Here is a 14969-nt window from a genome sequence, read left to right as displayed (position 1 = left end):
GTTTACCACGGGATTTGACCCGCTGTTGCTGCTGTACAGTAGCTTTCTGTGGTTTGGTGGACTTTGGGGGAGCTGATGTGGGAGTGTTAATTGGCGCACTGGGCTTGGGAACAACCTCAGCTGTTGGAGGCGCGAGGGGCAGGACCAAGTTCGCCACTGTACCTTTGTCTGCCGTTCGAGTAGGGGCCACTGTCTCTGAAACACTATCTGCGTTGCAAGAGCACTGACAGCTGCAGGTGTTAGTGCCAGCACTCACCACCTCAGTCTGCGTTGAGGCATCGACTTTTGGAGTAGGCTTCTGTACCAGGGATGCAAAAGATGTAGCAAATGTGGGAGGTTGCATCGACTTATAAACAACCTTGGCCTCACCATAGGGGATACGCTTGGTTGTTTTTATTTCCTGGACCTTGCGTTCCTCTAAAAATATGCGGCAGTCCCTACTCCAAACAGGGTGCTTCCCAAAGCAATTAATACATTTAGCCGGAGACGAGCAACCAACACCTTCATGAGCAGCCTGACCACAGTTTCCACAAGTCGCTTCGCCTTTACAGCCTAAGGTGGTATGCCCAAAACGCTGGGATTTAAAACAGCGCATTGGGGTCGGGAAATAAGGCCTCACACTAAGGCGAAGGAAGCCAGCTTTAACATGTTCAGGAAGTTTTGTGCTACTGAAGGTCAGAATAAAGGAGTCGAATTTGACAAGAGTGCCATCAACCCTCTTCATGATGTGTTGGACATCAACGATACCTTCTGGAGCCCACTCACGTTGCAGTTCTTCCTTGGGAAGATCAACTAGATCCCGGCATGTCACAACACCTCTGCTGTAGTTCAAGGTGCTGTGCAGTTGAGTGTCTATGGCATACTCTCCAAGGCATTTAGCAGATTGGAGATTAGTTGCTTGCTGGGAAGTGAAAGTTTCCACTAGCAAGGTCCCATTACGTAAGCGCTTCACCGATTTTAAGGAGCCACACATTCCCTCCAATCCCTTTTGTATATAGAAGGGCGAAACATTCTCAAAACTACCCTCCTTCCGTTTCACAATGAGAAACACATTCGGATTACCAAAATGCATTCTGTTACCTAAGACTGGACTTTTTAAAGAAGCGCCGGAAGCAGGGGGACTGACTGCACGGGCCCTCTTAAGAGACTGGGTGTTAGAACCTTCCAGCGGCCCACCCTTTCCGCTGGGAGGAAGAAAAGAGGATTTCGACGGATCCATCTCGGTCCCACGAGCAGCTAGGGAACTACAAGTCCACCTAGACAGAGCCCCACGTGCCTAGGTAAGCCTTATACAACTCAGGTGCGGCAGGTTCCCCAGAGGTTGCCCGCTATCAACTGTTCCACCTCAACGACCATGCATCTCATCAGCGCGCAGCACACCTTGAGATTGAGGTTTTTTTTTTATAGAGGTTTATTCCATCCTCGCGATCCGGGCGGTCAAGCCAAGATCCCCATTCCCTGAGACACACAACGTTCCACGGCCGCGCCGCACGGTGGTCGCTGAAGTATGCCCAGAGGCTACGGTGACAGGGGACGGGCGGCGCTTACCAGTCCCCAGCTCAGGAACCCCTGGGTCGCCAAGCCCGTACCCAGCAAATGAATGCTGAGCCCCTGGGGGCACATCGATACTGAGCTGAATGTAAAACGTAATTTGCTATGGGGAAAAGTTCACCGCAGGTCAAATGCGGCAGTCTCTATCTTACAATTACGTGCCAATGGGTAGCAGGGTAATGCAGGCTGTGATAACTAAATACTCTGTGTTGGACTACCATTGAGAAGTTCTCATCTCTAACAAACATAAAAACAGCTGTGACTTAAAAATTATTTTGTTAAAAATTTATTACGATAGTTGTAGTCCCATTGATTGTTGTCACAGCTCCCAGAGGTTTGCTCTTAAACTGCTGTTTAAGTTGTGCAGAACAGTCGATGAAACGACAGGACTTTACAGCAGACTCTAAGCTGAGCACCGTTTCCTGATATATTAGTACTCACATATTTATTTTGTAACTCAGCGTATTTCTGTCAACGTGAAATTTAAGTGACTAACACAACCTCGGCCTTTTAAGATTTTATAAAAAGCAATGAAACAAACACAATTTGTTACAAATAGTTTCATTATTCCTCAGACTAACTGTCTTGACAATATATCCCCCTCTCCATGCCCCCAAACCAGCTGTGGAAACATTTTCTCCACTGTGCTGTTGGTTTAAACACATCACTTTGGCAGCGGTCCTCAGCTCCTGGACAGTACCAAAAGCTCACTTCACCCATCTAGGGTACTAAAATGCTGCCACGTTACCAGCCCGCGCCTGCCAGTCTAACTTTTCTCCTGGCAGTGTCAATATTTCCGTCGCACTGGTCCTTATGACAACCAAATTTTCAAATCTTGTGACGAAGTTTGTGTGGCTAATCATTATGGTTACACAATCTCAGCGACACGATATGTTTAGAATACTGCATGTACTAAGGTGTGGAAATGTTTCCATGGTGCATAAATTGATTTCTGATTCTGTGTTGTAAAATGGAAATATCTGTATATCAAGCAACCTCTGTACGCATACTTTAAGGTTTGCAGATGTTCATCATTGACTGAAAGGAACTATATTAAAATCGATGTTTCCTGGATCGCTGGAAAACTAAACGCTGTGACTGTGTCATGACTCATGACATTAAGTCTTTCAACATGTAGCAGAGACTTCTGCTTTTTTCTGAAGCTCAGATATACTCCATTGTTCTATGTGGGTTTGATTACGCTCCTCCATCCAAGGGGCGCCGCGTCTGCTTTTTGCTCGCTGGTCTTGCTCTAGCCCGCTGGCCACTGTCTTCTTCTGGAAGATGTGCCTATCACATGCTTTTTAAGGTTTTGATTTTTACGAGTCCGAAGCTTTCTTTGGTATTTCTTAACGTGGACATTGTAGTTTTAAGGTTAGAATTAAAGAAAGTGCAAGGTCTTTTAGGTCACACTGTTTCCATGCATTCATTTGAGGAGATCGTACACATCTTTTACGAATGAAGTCTGTAATTTTTTCCTGTTTCGTCACAGACATCCTTGGTGGATGCCATTCTGGTAATTGGATCCCCTGATTGCCCTAACACAGAGGCGGCAAGATTCCGGCTCATGGACCACGTCCGGGCACAAGTGCAGATGCGCTCTGCCTCACTGCACATTTCCCCCACCGCCACGTCACGCCGACTGAGAACGAGGAGGGGAGGGGAAAGAGGGAGAAACTGCGAACGCGCCGCATTTAACTTGCAGTGTAGACGCACTGCGTAAGATTTGGGTTTATATTTCACATTTTTCAACAACACAGTTTAAAAACGAAACAAATTTTCAGTATCATTTAATTATTTTTGGAGCACTGAAGACATAATATAAATTTTTTCTTGTATAAACTTTTACATACAGACAGGCGCAGACAATTTCACACAGTTCGGCCTCAAGTCACCCTGTAATAGTGACATTTAGTTGTATAATCGAAAAATGATCTTTCACAGCATTCTGTCGATCGAAATACAGTAACGCATTTACAACCCCATTATGGAGCGTTGGCAACTACCTGAGGAAAGCAATACAGATATTCTGGACAGTTTTAAAGTAAAAATATTTCTCATTACAGCTGGGATTACTGTGCAGGTGAATCAAATGCGTCTGTACGTGCACAGGATGCTTTCAAGTGAAACGGAAACGGTCTTCTAAAACAGATGTAAGATCGACAGTGTCCTCAAAACCTTTAAAAACTATCCTTTTAATTCTTTCAACGCCACAGTGAGTTCTTCAAACCTCACGTTTCTTTTAACGGCAGTGAGCTTACGGAATTGGACTGTCTTTGTCAGAATGTGTCCCTTCTACAACCCAAGTTTTCTAAATGCACCCCCCTCAAATTAGGAAGAAATTATTTTGCAATGACTTCTTGTCAGCAGTGTGTAGTGCAGTCCATTTACAATGCGGAACCTGTAATCCATTCCAAATATTCTCATTTTCGTTCCTGTACTCCTTTTTCCTTCATCAATTTGACGTCAGTGAAGTTTAAATCGAAAAATCGTTGCTACTTCAGAGATTTTACCATGCATACCACCAATTTCTTCACGTGCTCCAGCCCTGAATATTTAGCGCTAAGTATTTCTCGATTTATAGAACAATCAATCCGGTCTTCGACCTTTGTCATCTTTTTGTGTTTCATTGTTAATAAAATCTTTAAATACTTTCTGTATGGTACTGTAATGTTGTCCCATAGTAAATATGCAGTACCCGTAACATATGCGAACTGATAATTCTCATCCTTCTCTTCTGTCATACACATCGATTTTAAAGAATTCGATAGATCATTAGACTGCCCCTTCCTGTGCAAACAGATACTGGAGCTAAGAAGGTAATTCAGATCACAAAAAGGTGAAGAATGAATAGCGCTGACTCCACGATTCTGCTGAACAGAGAGAGTTGTCCCGGCCGGAAAATGAGGTGTTCCAGGTACTTCCGTGAGGGACCAAGGAAGCCGAGCGACAGGCCGGGCACTGGCCAGCACGCGGCCCACACTCGGTGCACGTGCGAAGTTTGGCACGCTGAGGCTGGCTCTGCTCTAATGCGTCTGAGCCCTCTTTCCTCAGTTCTTCGTACAGGCCTTTATTTGCATTGAATAATAGGGTTTCGCCTGCTACATGACAGCTGGCTTCAGAACCGGTTCGTGGTGATGTACACTGATGACTCAAAACGTAATGACAACCAACCACCGCGACGTTGGATACCGCCTCGTAGCGTTGCTGGCACGTAACGCGGTAGCAAAAGTACGTAAGCGGACCAGCTGCTGACGGGGGATCGTACAAGGTAAGATATGGGCTGCAGATGGGGGATTCCATTGGCATAAGTTTCACTGACATATGGCAGGTTATTATTACATAGAGCTTGTGTACGAGTTTCCCGGAAATGGCGAAGCTGGTCGAATGTTTCGTGCTACTGTCGTGAGGATCTATGGAAAGAGATACAAGCACAGTGTGACTACCACTAGGGGATAATGGTTGGACATCCACGACTCTTCACAGAAAGTGGGGTTCGGAGGCTTGTCTGCCCAGGCAGGACAGGTGGCATCTTTTCCGAAAGGGCACAGCGCTGGTGCACACACCAGTGTTCCAGAGCACACCGTTCATCGTACGTTGTAGAACATGTAGCTCCACAGCAGATCATCCTTCCGTGTTCACATGTTGACCCAACGACGTGGTGAAAGGCGGCTCTAAATGTGCAGCGCGCTACGGACGCAGAAGTATTATTCTGATGGGAGAAGTATCACGCTGTGGTAGACGTTAACCTGCGCTTGCGTCGGAGAAATCGAAGAAACGCTGATAACTGCGAATCACCTGCATTCCTTCACGCTTGATGGATTTCCCGTGGGCGACGTCATCTTTCACCAGGAAAACTGTACGTGATTGGGAGCCAGAACTTTGATTCAGTAATCTGTAGAGTAATATAGTGAACTCACGTTGATGTCTCGGCGACCAAAGCCCTCTGTGTCACTATTGCTGCTATCACCGCGCACGCGAATCAGCGGCCCGTTATTTACGCGAGTTACATGACCTGTGCGTAGACATCTAATGCCAAACTCTCCCACAAACCTACCAACAAATTGTCGGATGCCTTACACGCAGAATGAGGGATGCACTTCGTTCTAAACATGGATAAACAAGCTATTAAGCAGGTGATCATAATGTTTTGACTCATCAGTGTATCTTCGTTAGTCTTTAGGTAAGTTACTTTTTGCTATAGATCATGCGCGACGTTTGCTACGCTGTTTCAAGCTTAGGGGTACGTTCCTTATGTGTTTCCCTTTCCAGTCCATTTTACATAATGATCACACCATGCTGCTTAAATTTTCTGTGCGGCCTTTTTCCGGGTCGCTAGATATTTCTTTCTGTTTTCTCAAATGGTATATGGAGCCACATTGGTTGGCGGTTTCGTTTAACATCTCAATTTCAATCCCAGCCGTTTGAACGCTGTTTGACGGAATGGCAAAATCACTGGCGAAAGCTAAATAGTCTACCACGGTTCACTTGGATAAATTCCGATTTTTATCGGGCTATAGTCGGTTCAAGAACACGGTTGAAAAGCATCGGAGAAAGTCCACGACTTTCCCTGACTCCTACTTTGATCTCCAAAGAGTCTACGAGTGATAACAGGAACTTCGCCTTGCGATCTATATACGTCGTGGTGGCTGCAATTTCTGCGAGAAGTTAATGACCTATGCGGAATTCATTAGAGATCTTTATCAGGAATCTTTCCTACTGAATCGTATTCTTTCTTCAAGGCGACAAAGACTGACACATACTGCTTAGACCTTAGAGTATAATATCTGATGATTCTTTTAAGGCTGCGGGTCTGTTAGATAAGATGTCCGCCTGCTTAGCAGGGTGGTAACGTGTCCGCCTCCCATGGAATGACGTAAGACTCGCACTTGGCGGCCCAACTTCCCCGGGTGGGGCCTCCAGGCCAACGATTCCATACGCTCATTTCCATTTTTGTTAGATTAGATTATATCAGGTTCAGTTTTCATTCCACAGACCCACAATATCATCTATGTGGACTTTCCAATTTAAGTTGCTCGTAATTGTAATTCCTAGGTATTTAGTCGAATTGACAGCCCTTAGATTTGTGCGATTTATCGTATACCCAAAATTTTTCGGTTTTCTTTTAGTAACCATGGGGATGATCTCGCACGTTTCTTTGTTCAGTACCAATTGCCACTTTTCGCACCATACAGAAATTCTCCCTAGATCGTTTTGTAATTGGAATTGATTGTCTGATGATTTTGTTAGATGGTAAATTACTGCATCATCTGCAAAGAATCTCAAGGGGCTGCTCAGATTATCACCTATATCATTTATGTAAATCAGGAACAGCAGAGGGCCTATGACACTACCTTGCGGAACGCCAGATATCACTTCTACTCGTTGATTTACCGTCCATCACTACGAACTGTGACCTCTCCGAGAGGAAATCACGAATCTAGTCACACATCTGAGACGATGATCCATATGCACGCAATTTGGTTAATAGTCGCTTGTGAGGAACAGTATCGAAAGTCTTCTGCAAATCTAGGAATATGGAATCGATCTGAGATCCCTTGCCGACAGCACTCATTACTTCATGGGAATAAAGAGCACAAGAAGGATATTTTCTGAATCCGTGTTGGTTGTATATCAATAAGTCATTTTCTTCGAGGTGATTCATAACGTTACAGTACATGCTCCAGAATCCTACTGGAAATTGAGGTCAGTGTTATGCGTCTGTAATTCAATGGGTTACTAGTATTTCCTTTCTTGAATATTGGTGTGAACTGCGCTACTTTCCAGTCTTTAGGAACAGACCTTTCGTCAAGTCAGCGGTTGTATATGATTGCTAAGAAAGGTGCTATTGTGTCTGCATACAAGGTGCCTGGTTGGTATACCATCTGCACCGGAAGACTTGCCTTTCTTAAGCGATTTGAGTTGTTTCGCAACACCTAAGATACCTACTTTTATGTCACTCATGCTAATAACTGTTCTGGTTTCGAATTCTGAAATATTTACTTCGTCTTCTTTCGAGAAGGAATTACGGAAAAATGTATTTAGTAACTCCGCTTTAGTGGCACCATCAGCGGTAACATTTTTTTTTCTTTTTTTTTGCCACAGGTGTATTTTTAATACGACCAGAATCTCTTTGGGTCTACCATATTTTTGAGACAATATTACTTTGTGGGAACTATTAAAAGCATCTCGCATTGACCTCCGCATTAAATTTCGAGCTTCCCTGAAACTTAGCCAGTCTTGGGGATTTTGCGTTCATCTGAATTTGGCATGCTTTTTTTGTTGCTTCTGCAACAGTGCTCTGACGTGTTTTGTGTACCACTGTGGATCATTCCCGTCTCTTATTAACTTATGCGTTATGAATGTGTCTATTGCTGTCGAGACTGTATCTTTGAATTTGAGTCATATCTGGTCTACACTTACATAATTATCTTGGAAGCAAAGGAGACTCTCTCTTAGGAAGGCATCAAGCGGATTTTTATCTGCTGTTTTAAGTAGATATATTTTGCGTTTATTTTTGGTGGTTTTAGTTGATATGGTTTTGACCCTCGCTACAATGACCATGTGTTCACTAATCCCTGTATCCGTCATGACGCTCTCTATTAGATCAGGAGAGCTACCCAAACACGACACACTTCCACCAGTTTCCGAAGACACAAGCTCTCCATCGAAACTTGCAGGAATAGCACTCCAGGAAGGAAGGCTACTGCGGAGATCTGGCTTAGGCACAACCTTGTGGATACTTCGAGAGTGAAAGTTTCTGTCTGCAGCGGAGTGTACACTGATATGAAATTCCCTGGCGGATTAAAACTGTGTGCCAGACCACGACTCGAAGTCGGAACCTACACTTTTCTCGCGCAAGTCTTTTACCGACCTTTTGTTTCCGACTTTTTTCCGGTCGGTCGCCTTAGCATTTCGTTTTTCGAGTTTATTAAAATCCTTTATTAACAACTACACCAATTGTAACACAAAAACACTTCTAGAGCTCACCACATGCGACGTCGATACTTCATGAGCGCCGCAGCCTACTAATATTTTTTATTTTTTTATTTTTATTATTATTATTATTATTATTTCTGTGTGTGTGGAGGAGCACAGGCAGTGACAGGCTGGAGGTGCAAGGCGGGCAGGGGTCGAGTTCCGAGGCCTGGCGCGATGTGTTCCCCTCCCACCATCAGGATGGACCGTCACAATGTTTTCCATTTTTATTATTATTTATTATTTTTTAAAATATGAATTAAGGATCAGCGATACAATGGAGCCATATGCCAAAAATTATGACACCATGTGAACTAAAAAGTGCCATCTTGCCCGCTGGGAACACCTTATCGAAGCGGGGGAGAGTAAGACGCAGACGTCATTTCAACAGTCGTCAACAGGCGTCAACCGTCGGGGTGTCCGGGGATGCTGCACACAGTCAGAGACTGTTTCCGTTACCCAATGTGGATCGTGGAAACATCACGACTGCAAGTCAACTTCTTCTCACAGCCAGCACACCCCAGCTGGGCGGTGGGTCCACGAACAACGACCCCGAATTGTTAGCAAAAAGTTTCGAATATTTCGTTCTGCTTGTTAAGACCATGAACTCGTCCATCATGTATTGCCATAAATCGAAGACTTCCTTTTCGCCGTCGCGGTACATGTAATGTATCGCCATTCCCTTCACCCAATTGTACGCATTGATCCGGGTTATCGAGAAATAGACAGCCTCAAGATGAAAGAAGTCCATGGGCACAATAGAGAGAAAGGGATGTCGAGGCAGAAAAGCCACTGAAACTTCCTGGCAGATTAAAATTGTGTGCCGGACCGAGACTCGAACTCAGGACCTTTGCCTTTCACGGGAAAGTGCTCTACCAACCTTTTTTTATGTGGCTCGAACCCTGGATCTCCAGCTTACATTGCAGACACTCTATCCATCTTTTTTTAATTTTTTTTTACATAGTCCACGAGAGGAAAAAAAATCTCCAAACCGAGCTGGGAATCGAACCCAGGCCTGCTACATAGTAGGCAAACACGTTACCACTTTTTTTAGTAAAGTGCTCTACCAACTTTTTGTTTTTTGTGTTGTTATTTGTTTTTTATTTTTTGTTTTCTTTATTTTTTTAATTGTAAATTATTTCCTCTACCAATCTTTTTTTTATATATGGAAAAAGGCGCCTTTCAGTTACAACAAACAAAATTAGAATGTACATCCGTAGAAACAACAGAACAAGAGTTCCTTCTAAACTATGAAATAGAATTTGAAACCAATAGTGTGATGATAGATAATAAAGAAAGGAAAATGTAACCAAATCCGGCACGCCATTCCATGTGCATGGCCCATCTGCATACAGATTCCATGTTCCAAACTGGTACAACATTTCGCAGCGTGTGGAGCCCCATGAAGGCGGTCATCCTCTGCCCGGTACTCCCCAACTGTGACGGGGGTTATCGAAGACACTGCGCAAGTAGTTCGCAAACAGTTGTCGGTATCGGGGTGTACACTCGAGTGTGCTATGACTGTCCAGGAGAAATTGCCAGTATTCAAGCACCATCTTCTCATCATCTCGAAAGAGGTAGTATATGGACATTCCTTTAAACCATGTGAGAGCGTGAGTCTTTGCAGGTGGGAAATAAGTATCCTCTGGACAAAGGAGGAGCCGTGGCTCAGTTGTGCGAGGCGAGATACGTAGGTAGCAGGCGATGATCTTCTGCACCAGCAGCCATACCTCTAACGCCGATCCACATGTTAAGCGGTGTTCGTCAGTATCCACGAGGTGGCAACGCGGGCAAAGGGGAGAATCCGCCATCCCAATAGCGTGAAGCCTTTGTCGTGTTACAACCTTCCCGTTCACCACCTGGTACCACGCGGCTCGTACCCGCGTGGGGAGGAACGGCTTCTGGACCGCTCTCCACACTGCAGGCCATAGGGTCGTAGGGCTCTTCCTCTCGATCACATTGCGAGGGATGGACCTTAGCAGCAGTCTGTAAACGTCTCTCGCCTTGGGAGTGCGAGTGTTGGGAAGGTCTGGGTGCACGTAACTGTACTCAAGAATAAATGCCGAGAGGTGCGAGAGTGAGGGTGTAATGTGCGCAACCGTGACAGGTGGCAGAAGAGACGCCCGTAAGGGAAGCATCATTGTGGGTCCACAATTTCATCATTGTGCACAAGTATAACGCTGTAGCCCTCGCTCGTACATTTATAAGTCCCAATCCGCCATCAAGCGGAGGGACGGTGAGTGTTTCGTAGCGGACTTTGAATAGGTGTCCGGCGGTAAGGTAATATCCAAACGCTGCTTGCAGTCTGTGTGCCATCGCTGTCGATATCGGTAGGACGTGGGCCATGTGGATCATCTTAGTCGCAACGTGAAGGGTGAGGTATTCCACACGCTGTAGGAGGTCCATCCGTCGAAGTAAGTTATGGCGAACTTCTGTGCGTATTGCCTGTAGTAATCGTGCATAGTTCATGGCAGCCGTGCGGCGCACATCCTGTGTAAATGTTATGCACAAGAACCGCATCTTGTTAACTAGTGGGAGTGGGGCTAAAGCGTCCTCCTGTAGACCACTCCCAATGGGCATCGCTGCCGACTTGGCCACATTCATGAGGCTGCCCGCTGCCAATCCATAGCGATTGATCCATTGTATCACCGAGCGTACATCGTCACCAGAGCGGACAAGTAATAGAAGGTCATCTGCATATATCCTGCAGTGAAAGGTGTGATCCCTCAATGACATGCCTGAGAGCCTGTTTGTCAACCCTCCGACAAGTAGTTCGAGCGCGATCGCGTAAAGCTTCATGGAGGGTGGACACCCTTGGCGAACTGACCGTCGGATCGGAAAGGGACCCGCAATCCATCCATTCACCAGTACACGGGATGCAGCTCCACGGAAAAGGCGCTGAAAGATGTCGAGAAAGGCAGGTGGGAAGCCCATGTGGGCCATAACGGACAGAAGGAACTTGTGGTGACCTCTGTCGAATGCGTGGTCGAAATCAATTGAGATCAGAGCAGCTCGAAGGTGACAGGATGCGGGCTGCGATGGCGGGTCCGCGTCAGCCGGCGGCAGTTGAGTGATTTGACGTTACATTCTGATCTGAGGTGTCCCTCCTTCCCACAACCAGAGCAGGTCTTCGGTTGCCCATCGTAGATGACGATGGCACGGCAGCCACCGATATTCAGATATGACGGTACATGTCTTTTAAGTTCTATTCGGACCTGGCGGACTCCGTTTAGCATAGGATATGTCTGGAATTGCGTCCATTTTTCCGCAAGATGATCATGGACCATGCCGTAGGGGCGCAGCGCTGTCACGACGTCCTCGGCCGGTAGTTCGAAAGGAAGTTCGAAAATTCCGATCGTGCGAAGTCCCATGCCAGAATAATCGACGTGCACAGTCCCCACATTGCCATCAGGATGGCAGAAACGGAGCCCGTGTTTCGTGTCCCGAAGGATCCGTTCACATGTTGCGTCGTTGATGATCTTGACATACACGATACTACTCACAATGGGCAAGTGAATGCCGAGAATGTCGGTCGCCGGGATTTTAACTTTTTCTCGTAGAAATCGTTTGACTTCGAGTGCTTTGGGCCGTGAAAATTCGTTTCGGAACGTAAATTTGCGCGTCGATTTTCTGTATTGGTGCGCCATAGTGATCTATATGCTAGGTACGGCAAGCGCGAAACGGCCGAGTACGATGTAAACAACAGGAGCGCTCGTTCCGCGGCAGGAACACAAACAGCGCGTCCTCACCGCAGCACAGCCAAAGGCCAACTGCCAACTGAGCTACCGAAGCACGACTCACACCCCGTCCTCACAGCATTACTTCTGCCAGTACCTCGTCTCCTACCTTCCAAACTTTAGAGAAGCTCTCCTGCGAACCTTGCAGAACTAGCACCCCTGAAAGAAAGGATACTGAGGAGACATGGCTAACCCACAGCCTGGGGGATGTTTACAGAATGAGAATTTCTCTCTGCAGCGGAGTGTGCGCTGATATGAAACTTCCTGGCAGATTAAAACTGTATGCCGGACCGAGACTCGAACTCGGGACCTTTGCCTTTCGCGGGCAAGTGCTCTACCATCTGAGCTACCCAAGCACGACTCCCGCCTCGTCCTCATTCAGTAAAGCCACTATCTGGAGGAACAGTTTCCAGCACTCGCGTGAGGGCCTACAGTTCAATCTGTATTCGTTCATGTCTATCGTCGAGCACCGGGTTTACATGGGATGGTCAGCAAGGTGAACGACATGTAGACTTCGTCGCGTCGGAAATTTCTCGTTAGTGACCACATACGACGTCGACCGCACTAAAGTGGACAAGAAGGGCGCGTTGATGGCTCGCCAAACCCGCGTCCAGTCGACCGTGAGGTGGCGTCGTACAGTGTCATTAGCCGGACTCCAGCGTTGGAGGGCACAATAACGAATCTTTGCTGCCGGTTTCTGTGTCTCCGGTGTAACTCCCAATGAGAAAACGTCCTAATGTGAGACAACGGTGGCGAGAAATGTTCAACAGGTACCAGTGGGCACAAAGTGTTGTTAACACTTCTGCCATCAGGGTGCCAGCAAAATTGTCTGTTGGTGAAAGCCAGAGTGCTGCACTGGGCGAAGGTACAGTGCCAGATCTCTGTGCTTGACGTAACGAGTCCAACACGTTCTTTGTGTGTGTGTGTGTGTGTGTGTGTGTGTGTGTGTGGGTGGGTGGGTGGGTGGGAGGCCGGGAGGGGGGGAGGGGGGTATAGGGTAAGAGGAACAAAGCGGATTGTAGAAACTGCACCAGCATTTACCACATGTCAGAACACCGCCTGTATCCTGGAAGCCACCATGTCTGTCATGGGTAATACTTGGGTGTAATGTTTAAACTGAGAAGCCATGCACACATTGACATACCGAGCTAGTTGCAAAATACCCAACGATTCAAATTTGCTGAGGCGAGCCTGAGTGCGGGGTTGTCTAAGACCTGACGACACGTAGAGGCCGCCGTACGTTATATTTGTTGATGGAACTGTATCCCGGTACATTTTAGCAATGGGACCATGTCAGGGGTTCACGCAGTTCTGTCGGCGTGCCTCGTCTCACCTCCATGTAGCGTGATTTCCGTAAGTTGGTCACACTGCCTGCTATCGCCCCATGCTGCTGCAGCCAGGAAACCGCTGTCCGTATTTCGTCACCAGCCCGTGCCAAGAACATCACATTATGGGCAAACGCGCCACATCGAAAGGTCATGGAGCGCAGGTTAAGTCCTTCAAAGCGTCGCCGCAGTCCGTGAAGGGTGGGTTCGAGGGCAATGGCGAATAACACGGCCGAAAGAGGACAGGCCTGTCTCACGGAGCTGTTGACATGGAAGGGGGGTAACCGACAGCCATTTACCGCAATCCTCGCGACCGCCTGATGGATCAAACGAAGCACAACAGATGTCACTACGTGCGGATGCCGATATGTTCCGTAACTGCACGCAGGAATCCATAACCGACGCGATCGAAAGCACGGTCAAAATCCAGGGCAATAAGATCACCTCGCAGACGCCATGTTTGCATCAACGCCACTACGTCTCTATAGGTGCTCAAAGCCGTAAACGCATTAGTATTGCCTCCGAGGCAGGTCTGATCAGTGTGAATGGCCGCTATTACCGTAGATATTAGCCTCTCACAGAGGATGTTTGTCAACAGTTTTCAGTCTGTGTTTAGCACTGTCAGTGGGCGAAAATCAAGCGGGCGACGACATCTGCCGGGTTTGGGCACCAGAATGAAGATGACCTCACTGAATTCAGTTGATAGTTGGAAAGCGGGGTTCAGGAGTTATCTGTACATCCCGAAAGACGTTGGCCCCATAAGATGAAAAAACCGTTTGTAAAATTCAAGATGGAGCTTGTGAGGGGCTGGCGTCTTGTTAGTATCACCAGTAAATATAACCTCTCGTAGTTTTTCCAAAGTCACCTTCAACAAGGGCGCAGCATCATCTTGTGGATTCAGAGAGATTGGTAGGTTGGATAGGACCGCTCTGACTCCAAAATCCATGTTGTGAGAGGTTGTGGCATGTCAACATAGTATGTGTCTGCTCGTGTAACAACCGCTATGTGGTAGCTGACCACGTGATACTTGGCGAATATTTATATCCAAGTGACCTAGCAGACAACGTCGGAAGTTCAAATGTTGAAATGTGTGTGAAATCCTATGGGGATTAACTACTAAGGTCATCAGTCCCTAAGCTTACGCACTACTTAACCTAAAGTATCCTAAGGACAAACACGCACACCCATGCCCGAGGGAGGACTGGAACCTCCGCCGGGACCAGCCGCACAGTCCATGACTGCAGCGCCTCAGACTGCTCGGCTATTCAGTGAGGTTTTTCGCTGTTGTGTACAGAGAGGTCGCAACGGGAAATGTAGGAAGACTTGCAGAGGATCGACGCATCGTGGAAGGAGTGGTAATTTACCCTCAAAATAAACA

At 46.8% G+C, this 14969-nt stretch overlaps 1 protein-coding gene across 1 annotated transcript in view; it reads right to left on the bottom strand.

Annotated features, from left to right (window-relative positions):
- LOC124616653 overlaps positions 1–14969 on the bottom strand; it is a 157899-nt gene that overhangs the window by 54228 nt on the left and 88702 nt on the right. The gene's annotated exons all lie outside the window — the stretch shown is intronic.

This window comes from Schistocerca americana, chromosome 5 (assembly GCF_021461395.2).
Source record: "Schistocerca americana isolate TAMUIC-IGC-003095 chromosome 5, iqSchAmer2.1, whole genome shotgun sequence".
Taxonomy (NCBI): Eukaryota; Metazoa; Arthropoda; class Insecta; order Orthoptera; family Acrididae; genus Schistocerca; species Schistocerca americana.
The sequence above is the reverse complement of the archived record's forward strand: the minus strand, read 5'-3'. Positions and strand labels throughout refer to the sequence as shown.